The sequence below is a fragment of the Xyrauchen texanus genome, chromosome 28, assembly GCF_025860055.1.
Source record: "Xyrauchen texanus isolate HMW12.3.18 chromosome 28, RBS_HiC_50CHRs, whole genome shotgun sequence".
In the NCBI taxonomy this organism is placed as follows: domain Eukaryota; kingdom Metazoa; phylum Chordata; class Actinopteri; order Cypriniformes; family Catostomidae; genus Xyrauchen; species Xyrauchen texanus.
The window spans coordinates 5,204,905-5,225,413 of record NC_068303.1 but is presented as its reverse complement, the minus strand read 5'-3'; the positions used below and the strand labels follow the sequence as shown (position 1 = coordinate 5,225,413).

The 20,509-nt window shown below is 35.8% G+C and overlaps 1 long non-coding RNA gene across 1 annotated transcript in view; it reads right to left on the bottom strand.

Annotated features, from left to right (window-relative positions):
- Positions 1–1,695: 1,695 nt before the first annotated feature.
- LOC127621980 (uncharacterized) overlaps positions 1,696–20,509 on the bottom strand; it is a 42,193-nt gene continuing 23,379 nt past the window's right edge. The window contains exon 4 of the long non-coding RNA XR_007967928.1: positions 1,696–2,225. This is a non-coding gene — a long non-coding RNA (uncharacterized LOC127621980). The remainder of the gene's footprint in view (positions 2,226–20,509) is intronic.

Sequence of the window (20,509 nt, the reverse complement as noted above, 5' to 3'; positions counted from 1 at the left end):
AAGTAAAAGTTAAAAGAAAATCATTAGAAATGTACTTGAGTGAGAGTAAAAATTACACACTTTTAAACCTACTCTAAAAGTAAAAATATCCCCAAAATGTTACTAAAGTACATGTAACAGAGTACATGTAACAGAGTAAATGTAATGAGTTACTACCCACCTCTGGTCATCAACATGTACAAATAAGGAGATTGCTTCAGTGCCAAGACAGTATAGGCCTATGTTTGTATAGTGTATAGAGTAGTTATTTACATTTCAAATGTTAAAGGGGTAGTTCACCCAACAATTACACTTCTCTCTTCATTTGCTCCCCCCCATGCCATCCCAGATGTGAATGACTTTTTACCTTCTGCAGAACACAAAAGAAGATTTTTAGAAGAATACCTCAGCTCTGTTGGCCCATTGCAGGTGAATGGTGGCCAGAACTCTAAAGGTCGAAAAAGCACATAAAGGCAACATAGAAGTAATCCAGGAGACTTTAGTGGTTTTATCCATATCTTCAGAAGTGATGATAGGTGGATAAAACCATATCATCAATAAAGTCATTTTTATACTATAAATCTCCACTTTCACTTTCACATTATTTTTCTTTATATTTTTTGTGATTTCCATTCTTTATACATATCACCATAAAGATGGAGAATCTGGAGATTTATCAAATATACAATGGAGCCCTCCACTTATCTATAAATGTTTGCTATGTATACATTGCTAATGCATCTTTAATTGTCTAAATTATCTTTGCATTGGGCATAATTATAAGAAGAAGAAAAACCTGATGCAATCTTGTATTGGTTTGATCAATCATTATTGTTTTAAAAATGTCTTCACAGACCGGCACTTTTCATGACTTTATCTGCAGCGTTTTCTTGTGGAGGGTGAACCAGCACTTGATGCTGGCGTTGAGCGGTGTTTTGATGCTCCAACGGGTGCAGCATAATTTTATTTTCAAGAGAATTTAAAGGTTGTGCTTTATTGCCTGGATTCTTAGGGTTCAGAGGTCAAGTTTCAATAAAATAAGACATTAATTTCTAGCAAAGAAAACAGTGAGGGGCTATAGTGAAAACTGGTGCAAGAGGAGAGCAAAAGCTGACAAGCAAATCTTCTAATGATAAGGAGCAGTTTGCACAACAAAGAAGGCAAAAATGGAGAAAACATTCATTTTGATATCTATTTCTATCAGTCAAGAGAAAATTTGACCATGAAAAGGACCTCACCTTGGCATTTAGACGTGCAAAAGCAAATCTAACATTTACCACAAACAATACCTTTTAGGAAATTGCGAGTAAAATTGACTCAAAATCTTTCTTTCAACAGATTTTTTGTTCACACTTCTGTTCTGCTAATATCTTTGAAAACGTCCCTAATTTTTTATATGTACACAGTATGCACATATTATGAATGCATAGAATATGATGACGAACCTACTACATTTTCCAAAATGTAAAGTAACAGATGTTTTACAATGCAATGCTAAATGGGATTTTTCCTCAATGTTTAGGAATACACTAGTATACTAGGTATGACCTCAAAGCTAAAAGGCAATGGAATTATGGACTAAATGCCACAAAATTCTAGTTTTGGCTTTTCTAGTTTTGACATCTCATATCTGTCTGCTTTTCTAAATGTATTACCCTTTCCAGGATGATGTATTGCATCCTTTTTAATCAACAGTGAGAAATAACTACCAGGAGATATGTTCATTGTTCTTTAATAACAATTTAAAGACAGGTTTTCAAATGAATGAACTTTATTTTTTCCCTTTTTCACCCAATTTGGAATGTTCTAATCTAAATGCTTCTTTTAAGTCCTCGTGGTCGCGTAGTGCCACAATCCGGGTGGTGGAGGACGAATCTCAGATGCCCCCATGTCTGAGACCATCAACCCGCGCATCTTATCATGTGGCTTGTTGAGCGCGTTACAGCGGAGAGGCTTCACGCGGCATCCACGCGCCCCACTTAGAGCGAACCATGAGGAGGTTTTCCCTTGTGACTCTACCCTCCCTCGCAAGACGGGCCAATTTGATTGCTTAGGAGACTTTGCTGGAGTCACTCAGCATGCCCTGGGATCCAAACTCGTGATGCCAGGGGTGGTAGCTCAGCGTGGTACCGCTGAGCCACCCAGAGAGAGCTTGTGTAATTGCGACCCACAATCATTTATTCAGTCTGATGGTGGTTTTTGCTGGTTCAGTTGGTCTGGATGTTATTGAGAGTGGTTTCATGTTCCTGGAGAGAGAGAGAGAGAGAGAGAGAGAGAGAGAGAGAGATTTACCTATATTATTTGTTGTCAAAAATAAATAGAAAGTCAATCTTTACAAAGTTTCTAATTCTTGTAGCTACAAACTTCAAGAAACGTCTCAACAAACTTCCTAATCTTTATTAAAAAATGGCAAGAGTTAAGATTTATTTAGTTATTATTACAGGTTTACAGTATATTTATTTGTCATTGTGTTTCTCTGATAATTGATACATAATTAAACTATTTATATCATTATTTAAATTAAAAAACTTTATATCAATGCTGATGTTAACTTCAGCGTTATTACCTTGAAACAGATGGGGTTTTTTGCATTCCCAAAAGCTTTCAAAATCACAGAGGCAACATCTTTCTTCAAGACACCAGCTGCAGACCAGTGTAGGACACCTGTAAGTTACACAAGGAATGTGACCACTAGATAATTTATCATACTTTATACAGTTATTAGAAAACACGTTTCAATATGTACTATATATTTTTTTAGCACAGGTTGTTTTACCAATATTTTAAAGATAGACTTACATGTTGTTGTTTTGGGGAAGACAAAACATCTCTCTCCGGAAGCTGCTGGACAATTGGTACATTCACAAGTATACATTCGGAATGAGAATTGCAAAATGTTCACAGTGGCAGATTTAGGGATGGGCGGCACAACCCCTCAAGATGTTCTGAAAGGGGGGTGGGGGTGGGGGCTGGGGGTTGTCTCACATCAAGGATCTAAAATTTGCCGATAATATTTGCTATAATTATAATTTTATAAATTTATTTGTTTATATAAACACGTTTGTTATTAATAAAGATACATTTGAACTCTTTCCCCGCCAAACACGGAATTTTCCGTGTTTCCGTGTTTTAGGTGTTATACGGTAAGGAAGACCCCTCCGCATGTTTTGAAAGAGTACGCAACTCTTTGATCAAAGAAACAGACTGCGATTGTCTCAAACATGAAGAAGTGGAGTATGAGAAGCTCAAAATATCAGACATAAACATGCCTTTTTCTCAGCTTTTTGTCTGAAATGTTGTTTTTGACATAACCTACCTCTGTTCAAGTCGCAATAAAAAAAGAACAAATGGAGATAAAATAAAATCGTTAAGCAATGCCTTGAGTAACACATTTTAATTACGTTTTGGAAACAATTACATTTTAAATCAAATAACATTTTTAATAATTGATTCATCAATTTTAAAAATCCGTCCATATTTTAATTCTTTAGAATAACAGTGTTTTTTGAAACGTTCCTCACCAAGGTATATCCCAAAATATTCATTATCTGTTGTATAAACCGGGCCTCCACTGTCTCCAAAAGTACCTACTTCAGAAATTAACCATTCATTTTCTCGCATTTTCTTCTTCAAAGATGGAGGGGGGTTCTTAGTAATTTCGCATTCTTTCTTTACTAAGTTTCCTGAATTTCCGGTATAAAAATATAAGTCTTTAATATCATTTCCACAAATTTTTTTTGTTAATTTTATATCTTGCAGAGGAGCAAGGCTGCCTTTTAATTTAAATATAGCTAAATCATTATTTTGTAAAGTATTTAGACATTCTGCTGAATACATCAAATAAAAATCTTTACTTAAAAAAATAACAATTATATTTTCATGGGCGGCACAACCCCCTCAAGATGTTCTGAAGGGGGTTGTCCCACATCAAGTTGCCTAAAATTTGCCTATAATTATAATTTGATAATATTTGCTATAATTATAATTTTATAAATGGATTTGTTTTTATAAATAAGTTTGTTATTATTAAAGATACATTTTAAGCAATGCCTTGAGTAACACATTTTAATTACGTTTTGGAAACAATTACATTTTAAATGAAATGAAGTTTTTAATAACTGATTCATCAATTTTTAAAATCCAACCACATTTGTATTCATCAGAACAAAAAAACAATTTCAAAAGATCCTTCCCAAGGTATATCCCAAAAAATTCATTATCTTTTGTATAAACCGGGCCTCCACTGTCTCCACAAATACCTACTGCAGAAATTAACCATTCATTTTCTCGCATTTTCTTCTTCAAAGATGGATGGGGGTTCTTAATAATTTCACATTCTTTCATTACTAAGTTTCCTGACTCTCGGGTGTAAAAATATAAGTATTTAGGCCTAATATCATTTCCACAAAAAAATTTTGTTATTTTTATATCTTGCAGAGGAGCAAGGCTGCCTTTTAATTTAATAATAGCTAAATCATCATTTTGTGAAGTCATTAGACATTCTGCTGAATACATCAAATAAAAATCTTTACATGAAAAAATAACAATTATATTGTCTATATTGTCTTTATCTAAAATGTGTTTTGCAGTTATTATCAACCCTGATTTATAATAGTAACCACTGCCGTAAGTTTTATCTGATAAAATTGTTATATTAAATTGTTGACGGTCGGTAAATTGTAAGTTTATTGGTGATATAACTTCAAATTCTTTAATACAAAGTGGAGAGTTAGATTTCACCTCTTCAAAATAATTTTCGAACATATCATCATCTACGAAAATGTGAATAAAAATCATTTAAATGTAACTGTTTTCCAAAAGAATGTTTTTCTTCATTATTAATAGAATTTCGTTTTCCTTCATTATTAATAGAATTTCGTTTTTGGCATTCTTAAAATGGAAAAAGATTTCTAATTTTTTTTAAAATATTAAACCTTTTAGCAATACTCATTCTCGAAATGTATCTTGAAAAATGACCAATTATCTGAATCAAATATGAATACAAGAAAACAAATACAATTAATTAGCTAATTAAATTAAAAAATAAACAAATTCTTCTTCATAAAAAAAAATATTGAAAATATAAAGCCATACCTTTCAGTTGATTTCAAAGAAGTTCGAGCAGCTTTCGAAAGACCACATTTCAGAACTCAGTGTTTTATAGAAGCTCTGAACCAATCATTTTTATGGGTTGTGCAAGGGAGGTGCGTTTAATGAAAAATGAAACTTACAGTTGTATTAATTAATAAGTGCACTGCATTACATGTAAAGAATTGAAAAATAATCCATAAAGAGTTTATTGTACTTTTTTTTACTTCATAAGTGAATTATTTATTGACTACATTTTATTGAAGTTTATTCATGTTCTAAGTTTACTGTATTTTCTTGTCAAAATGGACTAAATCAGTTTTACTTTCTTCATCATTTGTGCTGAAGTCTGCAAGCAACAGGGCGGGTCATCGGGTCTGTCCACATTTTTGATTTATTACTGCTGTACTGTGTTTCTCAAACTAGTTTTACACTTACAGTTTACTTACAGGAAAATGTGTTTCGTGGAAACTTGCAAGTCTGCAAATCAACATGCTTTGCATTTATATGACACCTTTGACATGGAAAAAACAGATTTGTAAGGTACCATGAAACAGTTACTGGTTTTCCTGTTTGGTAATGTAAGTGCAATACCTTTCCATATCATTTTGAAGTGTACTGAATGTTTTCAATAAATGTAAAATCTATATGTTTGAACGGACTTTGCTATTAAAACATGTTTTCTGCTTATGCAATAGTTCAACTCTCTTTCATAAAGGAGACCTCAAACTGCATTTTGTGCATTTTATGGTGTTGCATCAGTTATCCATGATGATGACGACGACACAGAAATCGTTAATTTAAAAGAAGAAAATCAAATGTTCACATAAATATATTTCTTAGAAATCTACAATGTTACTAAGAGTTTGGGAGAGAAAAACCCTCAAAAACAAAATGTGTTCTGATGTCTGAAATCTCATTATTTAAAGGTTCTCTTGATCAGTATAAAAGTGAGTGCAGCTAGGGTTAACTTTCAGTAAATGGCACATAGAATAAGGAAAATATTTTAGACACAGTCCTCAAATCTAACAGGACAAGTCATGTTCCAAGATTATATTTAGTATAACATCAATGGGACTCCTGATTAGTCTAAAAGGCAGAAGCAGTTATTGTCTGCATGGGAAAGAAGTATTTCTGACTCATTTAATGTCTCTGTTATGTTCTGAGGAGAGGTTTATAAGAAATCTGAGTGCAGCTAATGCACTATGTTGCCCTTTCTTTTTGCTATTACAAGGGAAAATACATTACCTACAAAGCTGTAGGCCACAGGCAAACAATTTAACAATTTTCGCAGTCAACAAAATATCTCATAAAATGTCAAAAATACTTGTTTTATCTGTGTAAGTTCATTTTAAACTGTTTGGTTTTATAATGCTTCGTGCTTTGTCATAAGCTTATTAGCCTGTTATTTTTCTGATATTGCAAAATTTTGGTTGGCATTTTGTTGTCTGTAGGCTAAATTCATGTAAATTGACTATTCAGCTGGTCAAACCAAAATATGTTAACCAATAGCCAATTCTTATTTCACTCTTGTATATGTGGTTATAACCGTCAATATCAACCATCAGGTGCAAACGATTCAAAGCATTTGACAGATCTTGTCCCCTCCCTGAACATGCTGCTTTTACAGAAAATGTTTTGCCAAAGCATCAACGGACTTGTCAAACCTGTAATATATTCCAGTTGTGGAATTCCAGAAATGGGTCACAAGCTTCTGGTATTTGTTCTCAACAGGTAGTGCCAAAAAGCAGCATTTTAGAATCAAGGCATCATCAAATAAATAAATATGCAAAACCAAAAATCTAACCAAAAATTAACTCAAGAGTTTTGGTCTTAGAACTCTTAAATGTAACACAAAGTAGCAACATCTGTTACTATTACAAATATCAATAATTAAGATATGTGGCTATAAAACAGATATCAAGAACTAAAGTTGAATTAATGGAGTTCTGTTGTTACAACCTATTCCAGTACCTGGGTTAGTTGTACAACTAGTCGGGGTAATCTGTAACAATAAGTGGAAAATAGAAAAGAATTGAGCATTTTGCGTTGCTTCCATGAACAAATATAAGAACTACATGACGTCTTTAATTTTTTCTCCTAACCCATTAACCTGTCCCCTTGCCCAAACCTTAACCTATAACCTCCACCACTTTCCCCAAATCCTAATGATGAACTGTCCTGCCCTTAGCCTTAAAAAAATATTTTTTGATGTTTTTATTTCCTGACCCAGTACAAACTAAGTACCTTATTGTTGTAATCATAATGTATACATAGAAATATTGCCATACCTACAAAGTCATATAGACAGAGCCATGCTTCATTTTGGAACCTTTGATTTTCCAATCATAAAGAGGAATTTACAATTGTACTTTCAATGATGAAACACCAGATGGAGACAAATATTTCTCACAATGGTAGTGCAAATTATACCTTTAATTAACAGTATCAGGTGCAAATGTTTATTTACGAAGAAGCAGAATTCATTCATATAAAGATGCATCAAATGTTGAGTTGGAGACTGCATATGATTAAGTGTGAGATGGAGATGATGACACGCAGATTTCCACAAACTGTGGTGAGAATCATAGTAGCATAAACACATACATAGTCACTTTAATTACAGTAGGCCGATTCACTCTGGGACAGGAGTCTGGTAGAAGTGGATAGCAGAGAAGCAAATTCTCAAAATAAATGTCAGTCTCATTTGATGTCTGCCAGAGATGCTGATCAGTAACACAATATTGTATTTAAATGTCACACAAATACTGACAAAACTCTGAAGGAATTCATCCACAGTCTGATAGAGTACAACATATAAAAAGAAAACGATACAATACAAGCCCATTTAATGAAACTACATGGGCATAAACGTTCAGCTCAGCCCAGGGTGCCATACAAGCTAGAACCGTCTGCCACTGCCTCCAGAATTGCGAGAAAACAAAGTTTGAGAACTATCATGTTAAAATAATGCAGCTTTAATTTATACATATATAAACAAACTTAAAGTGACACTTTTTGAGTCTAATCAAGTTATATGAACTGAATGTAATTTCTAAGGACTGAATGTAAAATATAAAATAGGGTTTTCACCATTTCAGAACACCTATTTGCTGTTCACTGTAATGGCCTTGTGGTTTGACAAACTCATTTTCAAAAGTGCAATTAGTTAAACAGAAAACTTGATAAAACTTGACTATGACAAGAACAGACCAATGACTATGAATGAACCAGACTCCTTGACCAATGGACATGAACAACATTACAATCAAACAATTATCAACAAAGTGTGTTCGAGTTCGACTGCGACTCGCCTTACCGATCGGTGAGATTTGCTGGTTGCAGTCGGGGGAGAAGTTGAAAAGAGAGGACATTTTGCTCTTCCCATTGTCTGCTGAACCTACACCAGTCACTGAAGATCACGCAATGTTTATAGATGAAATGGAATTCAGATAGACAGATACTTGAATGTTATACAAAATAATCAAGGTTTCTGTGTGTCTTACAGTTTTTCTCGATTGCTTAAACACGTTTCTTGAAACTATGCCTCGCATTCTCAAAACAGTAAATACAAATCCATAACGTCTCACCCAGTTTCCCAAACAACCTATTTTCAGGTCAAAATGAAGCTCTAAACTCAAAACCATTCACTCTTGCTGAAAAACCAAACTTTGCCCTCAGACAGGACACACAAGCCCTCAAAATAACACACACACTACAACATAGTCTAACACACTGGTGCAATAAATTCAAAACAACATTTCCAAAAAAGTTATGTTACTTGTGGTTCCCTTCCTCACAAACCTTTTCACATGATGAACAAAAGACACAACCAATGGATACATTGGCACATTTTTATTCATTCATGTACTACACAGTACAACACAACAAAAAAAGAAGATTATTCCGCCTCAGCCTCCTGTCTTTGGTCTGGGTCAGGCCAGAGAATCTCATCCACATCACAGGCTATATTAGCCCTAGCCAGGCAGCGGGGGTAAAATCCTCTTGCATGCCTGATTCACCCCTGGCACGCATCTACTGATACATCTAGGCAGGCTTCTTCCATGGCCTGGAGGAGGTGAACACGCATATAAGGTTCTCGATCATACACTTTCCACCGCCATGCCGAAAAAAACTCCTCTATTGGGTTTAGAAAGGGAGAGTATGCAGGCAGAAAGATGTTTGAAAATCTCGGGTTATTGGTAAACCAGTCTCGAACCAGAGCAGCGCGATGGAAGCTGACGTTATCCCAAACAACAACGTAGTGAGGGTGGTCTGGTTGTGCTGGTTCTCTGTGGTCCAACTGGAACATATGCTCTCTTAGACCGTCAAGGAAAGCAAGGAGGAGCATAGTGTTATAGGGTCCTAAAATGGCATGGCGGTGGAGTACCCCTCGTTGGCTGATGGCTGCGCACATAGTGACATTCCTTCCGCGCTGACCAGGGACATTTACAATAGCTCCATGGCCAATTATGTTCCTCCCCTTCTCCTTCTTTTGGTCAGGTTGAAACCAGCCTCATCCACAAAGATAATTTCAGGGGGAACAGGCCAGCCTTCAATCTCAAAGATTCTCTGCAAAACACATGAAACACAGTAGAGTAAATCACTATGCTGAAGCACAGTTCAAGAGGGCACAAATGGCAGCATAAACTGCTATAATCTGATGGTACACAATACTTCATGCGATATCAAAATTCATACCTGAACATATTCCACTCGTTGGTCTTTCACTCTGTCAGAGTTTCGTTCAAAAGGGACGCGGTATACCTGTTTCATCCGGAACTGGTGCTTTCGGAGGATGCGGTCAATTGTGGAGAGGCTGATGGCATTTATTCCTCGAAAATGATTATTATCCTCAATCACTCTCCTTTGAATCTCTCGCAGGCGGATTACATTATTGGCAATGACCATGTTTACAAGCTCCATCTCTTGCTCCTCCGACAAAAGCCTTAGCCTGCCTCCACCAGGTGGTCGTCTCTGTGTCCTAAAAAAATAGAAGCACTCATTACTGTAACACTCACACATCCTTTTTACAGGAAAAACTGAAACTATCTGTATGCGAGGCAATTTGATGCATTTCTTTATTACAATAGTACATATTACATAGTGCAACAGAAGATGTGATGTCAAAGCACAGAGTACAGCACAAGTTACTGTACAGAGCAGTCTTACTGTAAGTACACCTACCTGTTTTCCTCCCTGAAAGTTCTGATGATGGAGGCGACGGTGAAGCGACTCAAATTAGGCTGTACTCGTTGCCCAGCCTCCCTCATAGTCATGCCATGGACAAGGACATGATCAACTAAAGTGGCTCTAATTTCATCCGAGTCTGCTTGTCTCCTTGCCCTTCCTCCTCCTCCTCCACCACCACCTCCACCTCGTCTACCTCGTCCTTCACCACGTCCTCCTCTTCCTCCTCTCCCTCCTCCTTCACCACGTCCTATTCCTCCCCCTTCACCACGTCCTCTCCCTCCTCCTTCACCATGTCCTCTTCCTCTCCCTCCTCCTTCACCACGTCCTCTTCCTCCTCCTTCACCACGTCCTCTCCCTCCTCCTTCACCACGTCCTCTTCCTCTCCCTCCTCCTTCACCACGTCCTCTTCCTCTCCCTCCTCCTTCACCACGTCTTCTTCCTCCTCCTTCACCACGTCCTCTTCCTCTCCCTCCTCCTTCACCACGTCCTCTTCCGCTCCCTCCTCGACCTCTTCCTTCATTTCTTTGTGGATCCATTGTTCCAAAACTCAAATTAACTGACTCTGGCACTTTTATGTATCTTGAAAGTTCTGATTGATGTGTGTTAAATTGTGACTCTTAGTGTTTTCACCTGGGTAATTGTGTGCTAATTGAGCTGAAACTATGCTGACTTGAGTGAACAATATTGAATGCTAGTGCTTTCTAAATGACCACATGGTCTAGGCAATGAAATATTAAGGGATTTGTGTGTAGAGTTTTGCAGTGACAGTTCAACAATTCTGACTCATGTGTCAAAACAGGGAATAGTGTTTATAGTTTAGTGAAATGGGTGTGCTTTTTGATAAATGGCATTATGGTTTTGAAATTTTAGTTCAGAAGCCTGGTTATAGTGTTTAAGCAATTGAGAAAAACTGTAATACATTGCCTGCTGTGTGTACAAGAAGGAAGTCCAATAAAAGCCTGTATTATTTTAATACCAATAAAGGAGCCAATATTTGTAATCATATTAATGTTTTTAATGAATAAACATAATATAACTATGACAAATATAGCATGATATAAACATGATGTACTGCTGTAAAAACACGGATTTGTGAGACAATACAACATACATAATACACATATTACACATCTTTCCTAAGACGGACATAAATGCATTTTGACAGGAACAAAAGTATATATAGTGTCAAATTTCAGCACTTTCAATATGTGCGATTAATTGTGATTAACAACAAAGAAATTAAGCAATTCAAATTTTTAAATGCCTGACAATACTAGTTTTAGCACAATATGTGGACTTTTAAGATGGTCCCTTACCCACTATAGTAAAAACATTTCCATCGGAATTCAAGATTATATTAAATATCTTGAACAATTTAAATCCCGTAAAACCGGAAGTCTTTACGGAAGTAGAACCGAATATGCTTAAAAGCATATTAATGGCTAAAGTCTGATAACACTGTATTTAGCACAAACTGGGCTACATTAATATGTGAGCAACATGTGTGTACATGTTTGTATTTTTGAGAAAATAAAATTTATGCTTGGTTTTTGAAAAAACAAAAAATGTAAGTCATTGAAATAAGGCCATATAACACATACTAAACATTTGTCCACAAGACTTTGAGGACTGGATCTTGTAGCCTAGATTTTTTTGCTACAAAATGATGAGAAAACATCCTGATCACTCATTCATACAAAACAATATAGTCTTTAACTTTTATAATACACATAGTGTTAGAAAGGCCATATGCGAGGAGGCATGGATAATGATATGATTCACACCTGGGGAGACAAAGACCCCTCCCCTGGGCCTATCAATGAGGAATTTGTCTGAGAGAGAATGAATGTGAGGAAACTTAATGATCACAATAAAGTTTAAGTTAAAACAAGTAATCTGACTATACATTTTCTTTACATAAAGACTTTACTTAAAAACTTTAGACCTACACTACTGTTTAAAATGTTTAGATTAGTAAGATTTTTTTATGTTTTTAAAAGAAGTCTCTTCTGCTCACCAAGGCTGTTATTTGGTCCAAAATACAGCTTAAACAGTGATATTGTGAAATATTTAAAAAAATTTAAAACAACTGTTTTCTATTTGAATATTGTAAAATGCAATTTGTGATCAAAGCTGAATTTTCAGCATCATTACTGCAGTCTTCAGTGTCACATGATCCTTCATAAATCATTATAAGATGCTGATTTTCTAATATGGGCATATTTAAAGTGCATTTTACTAATTTACACCCAAACACATATTTGCAAGCACAAGCTTTGTTGATGATAATGATGTTGTTGATGTTGATGATAATGAGGCAGCATAAACGCTAGTTAAAATATAATCTAAAAATTCATATTATATTTATATCATATTACATATTATATTTATATCACACAGCATACAATTTAAATACCTGCTTTAGCAGAAACAACATTTTAAATGTAACTAAAACTTGCTTATTAGGACATATTTCAAATTTCAATACTCTGAATCTTGGCTGGCAAGTCTGGAAACAGTCCCACTAAATAAAATATGTACATTTTTATATAAAATACCATGTCAACTAATATAGCTTTGTTTCATACAGATTACATTGCAGGACAATATTTTAAATTTACGTATTTTAAATTGTTTTAAATTTGAATTGTTTTATTTAAAAGTAGACATTTTAAGCTTTCTTTAGACATATGTTTCATGTTTGTGTGATAAGTATTCGCAGAGTTTAAGTTCAGTTTTGTGACATGTTTCAGATATATACTTGCAGAGACAGAGACGGCTGTGTTTTCTTTATTTTACTAAAGCACAAGGTTTTGTTGTTATTGTGAGTTTACACAAATAAAAGTAGACCCTTTATAGTCTCTAATGATGTCTTACAGTTCTGTATGCCCAAAAATGTAGTATTTTAAGTTGTTTCCACTGTAATGATGAATAAATCCAGCACACAAAAAGTAGCAAACAATATTAAAAGAGGCCACGCTTCTGACATGCACTATCGTCTGATTCGGGAAAACAGCATTTCTCTGATCCAGGCGGGAATGTTCACTTCATGATGGCTGGATGTCTGTTACCTAGCTACTGCTCCTGGCAGTTGACAAACGGAAACAGCAGAGTGCTGCGCACATCATCCTCTCGGCACCCACACAATTTAAAATCCTCCACCTCCAAAATTAGGTTTAAGAAATGTAGAAAAATATACTAAATGAAACATACTACGTTTCATTGATACGGTTGTGTGTTTTGTTGATTAGAGCTATTGATGGGCAGAAAATAAATTAATTGGGGGTGTTGGGGGGGCCCTGAACCAATCGCGGGGCCCTAAACAAATGTTTAGTTTGTTTATTGGGTCAGGCCGGTCCTGTTACTTATACTAATACTTATCTTGAATTAGATTGTGAAACACACCGTATCTATGCGCCTGGCCACAGTGTTTGCATCCTAGAGCGCTAGCTTCACTCACCTTTTCACCTCTATCTCTCCTCTTCCTTAAGAGGGACTAGAGTTGCATTACAGCTCTGATAAAAAACAGGTGCTTTCATAAGCGTGAGTTTCTCACACATGGGGAGTAAATGCAGAGAAGCTACAGCATGAGAGTGTGCATGAAACCACTGTGACTGTGGCATACTACCCATACTAATACCATATATATTTATGGCAGAAATAGTAAGAGTAGTATGGTAGTACTAGTATGCCATAGTATGCCATTTCGGACTTGTGTGAGGGTCTATTGTTTTACTCTAGATATATATACCGTCACCGTAACTTCAAGAATTTTCAGGATTCTCTGCTTTGCAATATTACGTGTCATCAACGTGTACAAATAAAGACATTGTTTCGATGGCAAGACAGTATATGTTTGCATTATGTGTTGTGCAAGGGAGGTGCTTTTATGGATCAATGAAACTTACAGTTGTATGAATTAATAAGAGCACTGCATTACAGGCAAAGAATTGAAAAACAGTTTATTGTACTTTTTTACTTCATAAGTATTTTAATTCTTTATTGACTACTTTTTATTGAAGTTTATTCAAGTTCTAAGTTTACTGTATATTCTTGTCAAAATGGCTACTAAGTCAGTTGTACATTCTTCATTCTTTATGCTAAAGTTTGCAAGCAAAAGGGCGGCTCATCGGGTCTGTCCACATTTTTTACACATTTACAGGAAAATGTGTTGTTTTGTGGAAACTTGCAAGTCTGCAAATCAACATGCTTTGCATTTTATGACACCTTTGACCTTGAAACAACAGATTTGTAAGGTACCATGAAACAGTAATATTTATGTTTATGTTTACGGTTTTTGGATTTCACGTTTATAAATAAACTGCACTTGGGTTTTTCACGTCATCATAGTCTTTGCCAGCTAAAGTTACACGTGGATAACTATAGAAAGTTTGATTGTATAAATGACTATTTATTTATGACTGAAAATCTGAGGGAAAATCAGTTAATGGGCCAATTAACCTAAAGAAGTAACTTTGAGGTTTTGCTGGAAATAAACCAGGTTTGAGTAATTAAACTGATTTATCCACCAAGAATCTAGCTGTAAAATGTTTTTGAAATTATTGACTGGAACTACCTTTTTTGTTTTAGAGAGAGAGAATTAACAAAGGTTCAAGCTTATTTTTAAAAGATTAACATTTTTCAGGTTTACATTTTTCTAGTTGGCTGACTTATATTTGCTTCCCTTTGCTTTCTGTGACCCTACAGATCACCTTTTTATCCCGGATGGCCAAAAGTTTCTTTTGACTGCTTTGTTTAGCAATAGCTTTTATTTACATTTCCTTTTTATTTAATATCACAACCTTCCATGAAGACAAAATAAATACACAATACTAGAATAAAATCTACAATGTGCTTTATTAGACCACTAACATTAGCCCAAGACTAAATTAAATAATTTTTATAGCTTACTTAACATATCGGCAGCATTCTCTGGATAAATTGCCAGATGCAAAAAAAAATTAAAAATATATTAAATTAAAAATATAAATTACCAAATGGAAAAAAATATATATAAATTAACAGAACAAAAACAAAACATTAAATTAAATCAAATTAATAAAATTACCAAAAATACATTATTAGGTTTATGTATTATTGCCTATTTATTGCCTATTATTGCACTTCTTTTAATTAAACTTGCCCTATAATTCTGTGAACGAAAAAAAAATACATTCTCATAATGTTCTACATTGTTTTAATCAAAACTAGATAAGACTGTCAAAACTATATATTTAATGCGGAGTTAACTTTTAGAAATACTAGCGTTTTTAAATCTTCTAGAGCTTTTTCATCTGCAAATGTATAATGCATAAATTAGCCTCCGGCACTAAAATACATTTAGATGGCAATCGATTAAATTCAAACTACGCAATATTATCATGTTGATTAGATCAGTTTGTGTTTTATGCTGTTAAAAGTCCAAAGTTCTATTTAATGCGGGACATAATAGCTAAGTTAACTTTCTTAACAAAAAAGATTGTGATGCATTAGATTAGAATGTTGATATGATTATTCAAAATATTTAATAGGGGAAAGATATAGATGTATGTATTGATGACGTTTAGATTTTCTCTCCACATATAAATGGATTATCATCATGTTTTCTGGACACTACTTTTAGGATTTCACAACAAAGCTTTGATTGTGGCAATCACATCACCACTCGTGTTCTCCTTCGCCATCCCATCATTCATTTTTAATAAACGGCAGTTGATGCAGGAATAAAGAGACGAGACAAGCATGTTAAGTCAAGCTTTACCGAAAGTTTATCTCAATAATATGGAAGGTGAAAACAAAAAGTGAAAGTAACCTTTGCGCTGGAGGTTGAACATTACCAAGTTCTGCAAGTTTTTAAATTAGTATTTTTTTTATCACAATCTTTCTGGTTATATCAGAAATGTAATCTTTCCCTCATTCCAATAGTGTTTAATGCTGCTTAATATGTGGTGAATTATTGCATTAAGGTACGTTAACAGGTGTTTTGCCCGTGATGGAGCGTTAGTGGAGCGTTCTTGGAGCGAGAGAAAACAATGATGCTCCGATTTTTTAAAAACCCGCTCCTTGCTCCAGGCAAAATCATGCCCCTCCACTCCTCGCTCTGCTCCAACTCCCCTCACATACTCTGGTTGCCACCCATTTACTTGCATTGTATGGAAATTCTTATTTTAAGTTCTGCAGAAGAAAGAAAGTCATACACATCTGGGGTTGCATGAGGGTGAGTAAATAATAAGAATTGTAATTTTGGGGTGAACTTAAGGGCTCTTTTCAGATCTGGATGAATTTGTCAATAAGAAGAGAGGTTTGGAAACATTTCTAGTAATTACTACAGTGAAAACGTGAAAATGTACCACAAGGACATTATATATAATGCTGAAATACAAACCAAAGCAGGATAATGCTTTATTAATGCCTTCTTTTGCTATTTCATAGCTTTTAAAGTCCTGTGTGGATTCTTATTTCAGTGTAGTTACAGTTTTCTGTGTCGTAAGTATTTGGATCGTTAGTTCTGTACAGCAGTACCGCCGCTCTCTAAATGCAGAGTAAACAACATACTGTATGTAATGCACCAACTCCGGTCATGGAAAACTCACTTTGTCTGAAACCACCCCCTATCCACTATATAGTGCACTGTTTCGCGTTTTCGCTATTTTGTAGGAGGTCTGTATTCTGAGTGAGCCACTCATACATTCCTTTTGTTCACTCATTCTTACCCACAATGCCTCTAATTTCAAGTGTACGTTTTAAGTAGAGATGCACCGATTGCAATGTTTTTGGCCGATTCCGATTTCCGATTTTTTGCAAGTGTGACCTGCCGATACCGATTTTTTCAGATTCCGATTCCGAACTATTATTGACCGCATACACAAACAAAATCTACCTTTCTTCAATGCAACATTTTATTTTCATAATAAAATAAATTATTAAACATTACAATTTCCCCAAACTGCACTAAGTTACAGGATCTTCTCTCACTTAAACAACTCTCAAACTAAAGTGCTCTGTGACTGGAAAGAGGTAGAAATAACAATTAACTGCAAATAAGTTGCTTTATACAACAGATGTCATTTTCCACTATTTTTATAAATGGACCTTTTTCTCTTTATTACTCGTCTAACAAAACAATTCCAAAGATCTGAAAAACTGAAGTGTCCAATACACTCAACTTATGTTAGATGTCCAAATATCAGTTGTAAAACTAAGCACTGCTTCGGGAACGGCTTGTAAGTTACCTGTCAACACTCCCGTTTTTCCCGGGAGTCTCTTGTTTTGTTATTTCTCCCAAAAAAACTCGCATAATTTGTATGGCCCAAACCACGTTATATGAATAATCACATCAATATATTATTCCAAGGTGGTCCAGTTGCCAGTTGCCAGAATCAAGCATCACTGGTAGATGGGAGGAGAAGACTCAGCTGGTGCTCCGGTGAAAAAAATATAAATATACATGTACATTTAACAACAGCTGGATGGAAGAATTGAATTTCATATCCCGAAGCCATATCGACAATACCCACGCCTTTTGCAATGTGTGTCGCACTGATTTTAATATCGGACACGGTGGGAAAAATTACGTTACTCAGCACATTAAATCACAACGGCACAATTTGTATAGTATTTAGCCTGCCTCTGCCATCCAGCACCCCACTTCCCTCTCCCGGATTTGTGTACCTAAATGTTGACAGATAACAGGCTGCGTGTGTGACATGACACGAGATTAAACAACTCGGGCAACGCGACGTCGGAAAGTACCTCCTACTCTGTATCGAGGAAATTTATCCGATTTCTGATCCCTCTGTCCTCAGCTATGGAGAACAGCTGGTCATCCAGGGCCATGAATTCCATAATTTTCCTCGTAATTGCTTTGGTCTTTTCACTGTTCATACCAAGGAATGATAGGAGAGGCTGCTGACTTGTGGCTCTGAGCTCTGTCTAGCTTTAGCCGCTTTCCCTTTTAAGCTTCTTTTTAAAAATGGGCATTTTCAGCTGGGTGATGGTGTTTTAAATGTCTAATTAGGTTTGTTGTACCGAAAGATATTGTGGTGGTTCCCCACGGTTTACTTTGGCCTTACAATTATTACACATTTCGAACTTTATGTATTCTTCACTCACACAGTGAAGATCTTCCACGCCAATGACATGTTTACGTGTGGCTGTGACGTTATTGCCTGCGCCGCTGGCAACAAAACGGACCGGCTTGGAATCGGAAAGACGTGAGGCTGACCGGCCGGTCACCGGCCCGGCCGAGCATGCGGAAAATCGGCTAATTCCGGTCACTGGCCGATCGATCGGTGCATCTCTAATTTTAAGTACATGATGATGGTTAATTTCCCACAATCCACCACGAGGAAGATGTACGAGCTGGGAGTTTCCTGCTTCCTTCATTCCTGCAATGTTTTATTTCATGCTGAATGTAGTAAATTACTTTTTGACAAATCATTACTGGATTAAAATAACATAATAACATATAGAGAGACAAAACATACAGATACATTTTAAAATGCACTCTTTATTTGATCAAATGTGTTTACTCTTTATATTAACACACAGTATATATTAAAAATGACAAACAGAAAGAAGATTTATTGTATTAATATATTATTTTATAAGAATAACAAATAAGGCCCAAGTATTTTAAAATTTCATATGTGACGTTTCTGCACCAGCCCCAGTTGTTGATCATGCGAATGACAGTATATGACATGCGGGACAAAGCACACTGATATATTGCTGCACTGATTTGAAAATGTACACTTAAAAACTGATGTCATAAGTAGGGCTGGGACGGTTACCGCATTACCGCAATACCGCGGTCACGTGACTCCAACCGCGGGTCTGAGCTTGTCACCGTCGTCACCGCAAAAAAACAAAAAAAACATTGGCCTGCACATGTGTGCACGTTGTGTCTAATGACATGGATTCGTTGTGTCTAATGACATGGATTCATTGATTCTAATGATATGGATTATGTCTAATGATATTAGCCTACATGGATTCAAGGTTTTCTAAACAAAACTTATCAAAATATGGAGCAAATCCGACCTTTCGCGAGTTGGGGAGCGCAATGTTCCATGACACATAATAACATTCCATTTGTATTAGAGATGCGCGGATGGGCTATTATTATTATTTAATCCGCATCACAAAACTCATCTGTCCGCACCAACGTTTTTGGATAAATTTTCAAAACCGCATCCGCGGCGCTGACTGTTTTAAGGTCTGAGCGATGCAAGGCGCTGCTGTCGCGAGGCTAGAAAGCTCTTGGCTGTTCTAGAAAGGAGACTGATCCAATGCAGCAAAGATATTTTAAAGGCTAAAGTCCCTAGTAGGCTATAGCCTATTGGATATGTTGTATCCCCAGAATATCAGCAGTGAAGTCCGTTTCCGATTGGCGCACAGGGATAAAAATAAATAAATAAATAGTAACGCACATCGGCAAACCTGACTACTAGGCTACTGTAGCCTAAAATTTTATCATTTTGTTTTGAATTTTGTTTAAAATGCATTTTAAGATTTCTATTTATTTCTCATGTCTGTGAGGCAGTAGGCCTAGCCGCGAGTTTCGGTTCATTTATGAGAGAGCTCACGCTCTTCTCTGATCCAATGTAATGTATTTAATGCGGTTTACCGCTATACCATGATAATATCTTGCTTTTCAACCGCGGTTAGAAAAAATCCATACCGCCCCAGCCCTAGTCATAAGAGTCCAGTTACAGAATCACCCTGAAAATGACCATCTCATTACACAGAAAAGCCCGACTTAGAATTAGAGCAAAACTTACCTCAGTGTGCTGCCTTAAATTGGAGCTGTGACTTTAATCTTGAAATATCAGCTTGTCTTGGTGTTAAGAGAAGGCAATGCTTGACAAAACTATTTTCTTTTCACTGTGTGGAGCGAAGAAAGTGTTTCACTTTGAAGAGTTTGATGCTTCTGCACTGATGACATGAGTGACAGTCTTATCACTCAAGTGGGAGTGTCTCATCGTGCGCAGCTGTGCACTTCCGCTCTCGTAAAAGTCTCATTTAATAATCTCTCAATAAATTACCCAGTAATGTAACGACAGTAACGCCACACATTTTAAAGAAGTAAAAGTTAAAAGAAAATCATTAGAAATGTACTTGAGTGAGAGTAAAAATTACACACTTTTAAACCTACTCTAAAAGTAAAAATATCCCCAAAATGTTACTAAAGTACATGTAACAGAGTACATGTAACAGAGTAAATGTAATGAGTTACTACCCACCTCTG